General features: G+C 35.2%; 1 long non-coding RNA gene across 1 annotated transcript; it reads left to right on the top strand.

Moving 5' to 3' along the window:
• Window positions 1–541: 541 nt before the first annotated feature.
• LOC122802836 lies at window positions 542–4,103 on the top strand. Its single transcript, XR_006364993.1, has 2 exons — window positions 542–596; window positions 3,690–4,103. It is a non-coding gene; the product is annotated as an uncharacterized LOC122802836 (long non-coding RNA).
• Window positions 4,104–7,445: the final 3,342 nt, after the last annotated feature.

The following is a 7,445-nucleotide window of genomic DNA, read 5'->3' as shown; positions in this document are numbered from 1 at the left end:
TGATTACAACCAGATAAAAGCACTTAATCGGTTTTGTTTCAAATAAAGAAGAGATTTTTGTATATTGGAAGTTCCATTCTTTGTTCCAGCTGGCATTGCCTACTTTGTTACTCAGGGTAGTGGACTGGCATAATGGTCAAGGTGTTTAACGACATAAGGTGCAGGATTTGATTTCTACCTTTGAAGAAAAATACTGACTAGGCTTAAATGGCTTAGAAGAATAGCTAGCCTTGTAGTTACCTATAAACCTAAATAAATTAACAAGACAATGATCATGGAATAAGACATTGAGCCCCATGTTTTTCTGTGCTCTACAGTGGTTAAAATGCAAATAAACTGGACCCATATTCTGTGAAAATACACAGATTTGTGTTTGCAGTGCATGAATTTGTTGTTAGCAATTAAAAACATGTTAAGACATTTAATGTAGACACCTGTTCAAATACAATTCATGTATTTTTATTTTAAGGTGAAAAAGATGGAACAGAAGAAGAATTTGTACGATGTGGAACTGGAAAAATAGGGCAATGCTTTCCAATGGTGTGCCTTCCACCTACAGTCAGAATTCTAGGAAAATGCCCTCCTCCTTTTATATGGTACAAGCAACAAGTATTTAAAAATACTAAGTCATAGAACATCCATATTAGTAGCTAAATTATATTATTTTGCTTTACATACTGGCCAGGGCAGAAAAAAGGTAAGTTGTCTGCGTAGTCTGCACTATCAGGTAGTCAGTTTATGTTATTTACTCCTTACTATTCCCATCCTCTTTGTCTACCTCCCCCAGGATTGTGAGATGTTGCAATCACCACTCATACAGGTAACCCATTCCATTTATATACTAATATTTCAGTTCCAAACTGCTTTGCAATGACAAATCTGAACTTTGACTTTAAGGATAAGTCTGCCCCAATTACTTCCATTATCTTTCTTCTTCAGTTGTACACCATCATATCATATATCACTTTCTTGCTTATCATTAAATAAGAATTCATTTATCTGCAGTAACAGCTCCTGGTAGCACTTGTTTCCCCTTTTTTTATTATCATGGTGATCTTTATCTGTCACTTCTCAACTAGATTGGTTTTCATATCCCTACTGGTCACAAGATATCAATACATTATTAAGGCTGAGACCTGAGCAGGGATCTCTAAGGGGATGAAACAGCTTGTCTATTCAAGGAGTATTTTCCCCTTGGGATATAATCCATTATCATATTGCCCACTGATGCATCCTATTAAGATTACACCATCTGATTCATTTCTGCTGTTATAGTAAACACATTCATTTACCTGATTTTCACCTTTAAGTGTCACTTGTTCCAGTGGCATTCTTTCCCAGATTAATATCAACAGATGGATAGATAGATAGATAGATAGATAGATAGATAGATAGATAGATAGATAGATAGATAGATAGATAAACAAAAGATAGACAGATACAAATACGCAGACTCACAGAAACATACACAGCCACACAGACAAACACACACATGTATATACTGAAAGAGAGAGAAAGAGATAAATAACTAATACATACATTCTGTAAGTTTGTACACATGTATATGTGTGTGTGTGTGTGTGTGTGTGTGTGTGTGTGTGTGTGTGTGTGTGTGTGTGTGTGTGTGTGTGTGTGTGTGTGTGTCTGTTTACATATCTAACATCTACTAGATATACACATTTAAGAGAAATATATTATTAGAATAGTGGATGGATTTCCCACATCTCATAGTAAACATCAAATGGTTTATTGCAATACATATGGCACTAGTTTAAATAAATGTGTGTGTATTTCCTTATAATGAAAATAGCATAAATAGAAGTATGGTGTAAAAACCCACAGCTAAGCAACATCAGCAGTAGTATGTAACTGCAAGTATCATAACATTTACAATTCTCCACAGTAACGCAAGGGCATTAAGAGAGAGCAGAGGACTAGATGGCAGAAGAACATATTTATACAAAGTGTGGAAATGTTATTTAAAGAAAATAAGAACAAAAGGGAGAGACAAACTCAAGTGAAATGAAGTCCAGTTGAAGGATATCAAACATGATAAAGTGGTTAAAGGCTTTACTTTCATTGGTCAAGTAAAAAGCTGATGAAACTACAACTCACTGAGTAAAGTTACAGAACATGTAATTCCACAGTTGCTGTTCACCAAAGAAAATCACATTCACAATGTTTTCAATGAATGCGCCAGCAGAGATTCAACATTTTAGGGGCTTTATATATATATATATATATATATATATATATATATATATATATATATATATATATATATATATATATATATATATATATATATATATATATATATATATATATATATATATATATATATATATAATATATATATATATATATATATATATATATATATATATATATATATGTATATATATATATATATATATATATATATATATATATATATATATATATATATATGTACATGTATATATATATGTATATATATATATATATATGTATATATATATATATATATATATATATATATATATATATATATTTATATATATATATATATATATATATATATATATATATATATATATATATATATATATATATATATATGTATATATATATATATATATATATATATATATATATATATATATATTTTTTTTTTTTTTCTATGGTTACATGATCATGGAGTTAGTGTATTTAAATAAGGGGAGTGCAGGAGTAAACCATCTGTATGTTGGAAATGTTACCTCTACAAAACAATTGTTCTTGTTTTTATAATATCTAGAGTATTTTTTTCCTGTAGTAACCTCTGACAAAAATTCCTCCACAAGACAAAGTAGAATGACATCATAATTAGAAGTGGTTATAACTGGAAAATTACATCACACAGTAATCTTGAAAATCTAACATCAAAAGTCTTCATTCTCATAAACTGGCCTTGAGCTTGTATAGTAAATACAACATTTTAATATACTGAGTTCATTAATGATATTCTTCTATCATCAACACAGTAGACTTTACTTTCTGTGCTTGCATATAGCTCTATAAAATAAGTTCTAAGTTAACTTCTTAAAAACATGCTTTTAGTTGCTCAGTTTTCATTTTTTTCTTGGTTATTTGATGCATGCCAACAGCTTTGCTTCTGTATAGTCACAATATGATCTGATATTAATTTACTTAGATGACTCAGTCTTGTCAGATGAGTATTTTTCAGCTGTACTCATTTGGGACAGAATAGAGAAGCGATATATTCCACAGTTTGAATCCAATGAGCTCTACTTATGTATTTTGTGTAATTTAACAAGACAATTAAACAGATCAAAAATCTTTCTGCTACCCTGAAATAAAAGGTATTTCTGTCTAGAATAGCATTCCTTGTTAAAAATGGAATAACACAATATGACTTTGCAAAGCTGTTATTATTCATCCAAAAGAAACACGTCTAAGTAAAGTTGATACTATATGGACAGTGGTTTCCGGTTTATGACATTATGCATTACTTTTTTACCAGTAAATCAGCCTGGTAAATAATAAAGTATTATAGAATTATGATAACTTTTAATGTATATTGCATTGTGTAAATCCTACATAAAGAATGCTCATTTTCAAGTATATGTATCCACTCTAAAAGTAAATGATGTCTGAAGTATAACAATTTAAGCTCTTGATCACTTTATATTTGCTCTTGTTCACAGCTGTGCCAATTTTCCAAAACCTGATTCAATGGAATGAGAGTATGCTGACTGAAAAAATGGTCGAAACTGCTTGGCTACAAATTATGTGATATCAATGGTTACTGTGTTTTCTGCTGAGATACACATTTTCCCTTCTTGCGTAAGAAAAGCTGCTGAGATACATTTTAGTTTTTCTTCATGTTTTACAAAAGCTCCTTAATTGAAGGCAAAAATGCACAATGTAAAACCAAATACAGTTCCCATTAATGTATGTTTATGATTTAGAATAAATAACCAATATCCACATACTGTTAACAAGTTTCAACTCCGATTGTTCAACGTCAATGTGAAACATTCTGACATCCAAATGTAATAATTGCTTTCAACACTTGCTTACAGAACCCTTGCCAATAAAATTGTTCATTTGGCATACCATCTCTGTGTCATTGTTTAATAAATTATACGTACAAATAAACATTTTTATAAAGATGATGACTAAAGAAATGTGGTATGATCCAACTTGTAAAGTTGCAAGCAATACTCTCCATAAGATTAATATCTGACTTTTTATATTACTTGCTCTATCCTTACCTTTATCCAGTATTATTAAGAACTGTTGACTTTCAAACATCACTGTTATCTTTTAATTGTACAGCAAACTACTCTCAGTTCTATTCAATGTCTATTTTTTATCTTATTGTAAATCTGTATATGAAGCTTTTCTACTTGGGCTTCTGTTGAAAAGGGGTTACTGCTGCCCTGACAGACTTTCCTGAACAATAAAAGCAAATGAATAATAAAAAAATAAGCAGTAGCCATTCCCATCTGGCATCACCTTTGAGAGATCTTCTTTAATATTTGTAAGGCTAATTGTGGCTGCAGTAACAGTGCAGACCACAAGAGGAAAAGGCTGAACCTATAGGTAACAGAGAGCTCCTCACACAGGACTGATAGCAAATATCAGTACAAGATTTCATTGAGTGGGGTATAGACCTCACATAACTTCATCATTGCTTTAGCCAGGAGAAATCTAACAGTCCAGCTTCTTCTAGTATTGGTGTTTTCATAACATAATGTAAAATGTGCAGCTATAAAGGATTGAAGGATGCAAGTATAGCTAATTCACAGGGCACCATTGAGCTTTATTGTCTGGTTGATTTGTTAAAACAGAAAAGGCTCTTTACATCACCTGCATAAACAGATCGATATATGCCAGGCCATCATTCATGACAAGGTGACCAAAGACCTTTCAAATCACCTCAGACATTAAATAAGCATTTACAAAAAGTTATTGATAAAGACAGATATAAAGAGATGCTAGAAAAATAAAATGGGAGAGATGGTAGTTTTAAGTAATGAGACTAAGAAAAGGGTATACCATTTCTGCTATAATGAATGTCTCAAAAATAGAATATGTGACATTTCTTAATTTTCTGTTCAGAATCATTATTTTGAAAGAGATTACAAGAAATTACCTTGTTGGAAAGGTGGCAGAAATGGCTTCCTTTGGCTGTAGACTGGATGTACAAGTTGAACTGCACAGCAAATGAGTGAAAAGAAGATCATCCCTGGGATTCAGAAAAGCAAAAACTCCATGCAGGAACAGTGTAGCAGCTCCTGCATGGAGTTCGGCCGCTGAGCTATTCAGCAAACAGCTGATCCAATGTACATGAGTCTGTCTACACTGTTCCTGCACGGAAGACTGTGCGGCATGCTAATCACCTCATTTGCTGGTGAAAACTATGCAAAATGAGGTCAATTAGTGATTCAGGAAGTTACCAGGTCTTCATGCTGGAACAGTGTCAGTGTAGAAATGTTTTCAGTTACTAACTGAACACATTTCTGCAAAAAAGAAAATGGAGGCATGACAGCACAAATAAAAGCATGCATTCACATCTGTAGGCATGCCAATGGCCAAATATATGGCCATTGGCATGAATAAATGTTTAGTGGTTGTCAAGGGGAAAGGCTCCATGTCAGTGCAGTATCTATGGGCTAAGGCAGTTGGGTATGCAAATGAGGGGAAATTTACTGAATCACAAAATACTTTAAGCACAGAACCTGCACCTAACTGTGTAGGTGCAAGAACTGGATCGTGTAGGCAGGAGGAGCAACTAACATGAAAATGGGGTGCATCATGCTTGCTGTAAGCATATTGTAACTCTTTTACCCAGGTTTGCACTTAGCTAAGCACAACTAAGCAAGGGGGTGCATCTGAGGCTGTAATGTCTTACATCATGAAATGAAGAGCGTGTTCACGTCCAGGGAGGGACATTTCTGCCAAAATGTGTTTACCTTAGCTAAATGGGTTTGTGCAGCGTGCAGTGGGACTTAAACAAAAATAAATAAATAAATAAATAAAGCACAGGAAAGGCAGCACCCTGTATATGTAAGCATGAGAGTGTGTCTGATGCTGTATAGCATTGTTTACCTTGCCTAAACAGGTTTGCATGACACGCACCAAGATTTAAACCACAAAAATAAAAAATATAGGAAATGGCAAGTGGAACCAGAAAAAAAAGGGAAATAGCAGAATAGAGGCACTCAAATACAAGTAATAGAGCTGGCAGGTTGAATGTATCCTACACAGGCAGCATCTTCAGCACAATACTATAAACAATGCAAACACCTTTCAGTCTGTTTTTTTTCCCAATAACTCTACACCATTGGTGCACACAGATGGGGAAATTTTACCTGACAAAACTAACAAAACATTACAGACTGCTGTCACCCTCATAGATCAGTATGTGCAAGAGGATGAGGGTGGTGAAGAGGACAATGCTGACAACTTCCTCAGACTTACGAGGAGGAGGAGAAGAGTGTTCAGGGCCAGGGTAATCTACCAGGGGCTACATGATCTGGAGATAGTATAGCACTACAGGGTGGACAAGGACATACTGCAGCAAATCATGAAGCTGTACTGGCCTTGCCTCACATCCAGAAAAAAACAGAGTGGAACCCATCCCAGTGAATACCAAGGTATGTGTAGCTCTAAGAATACTAGCTACAGGTACTTTCCAAAGACCAACTGGGATTATCATGTGGGTCTCACAGGCATCTGCACCCAGGATACTCCACCAGTTCCTGGATGCCATGCGACCACATGCCAAGGAGCACATTAAAATCCCCACCACCCGTAAGGTGCAGACTCACAATATGCATCTCTTCCACCATGTAACACACTACCCAGAGGTACTGGGTGCCATCGACTGCATTCACATCCACATCAAAGCACCATCTGGTGACCGGGGTAGGGTCTACATAAACTGCAAGGGGTTCCACTCCATCAACTGCCAGGTCATCTGTAATGCCCAGGGCATTATCATGAATATGTGTGTGCTGGCTCTCCTAGAAGCTATCATGATTCTAACATCTGGCATTCCTCACAGCTGTATCAGTGGTTTGCCAGGGGGGCATCCCCTATGGCCATTTAGTGGGGAATGCTGGCTATGCATTGGAGCTGTAGGTGATGACACCCATAAGAAATGCACACATACACACACTCACACACACACACACACACACACACACACACACACACACACACACACACACACACACACACACACACACACACACACACACACAAGAATGCCATAATGAGGCACACTCACAAACCAGGATCATTATAGAGCATGTGTTTGGGAAGCTCAAGTCACATGTCCGCTGTTTTGACATATCCGGTGGAGCCTTGCAGTACTCTCCACAGACATGTGCACACTTGGTCATAGTATGTGCCATGCCACACAATATGATCCTGTGGAAACAGCTGCAGCA

This window comes from Protopterus annectens, chromosome 5.part0 (assembly GCF_019279795.1).
Source record: "Protopterus annectens isolate FY-2018-M chromosome 5.part0, PAN1.0, whole genome shotgun sequence".
NCBI classification, from domain to species: domain Eukaryota; kingdom Metazoa; phylum Chordata; order Ceratodontiformes; family Protopteridae; genus Protopterus; species Protopterus annectens.
This window is presented reverse-complemented; position numbering and strand designations above follow the sequence as displayed.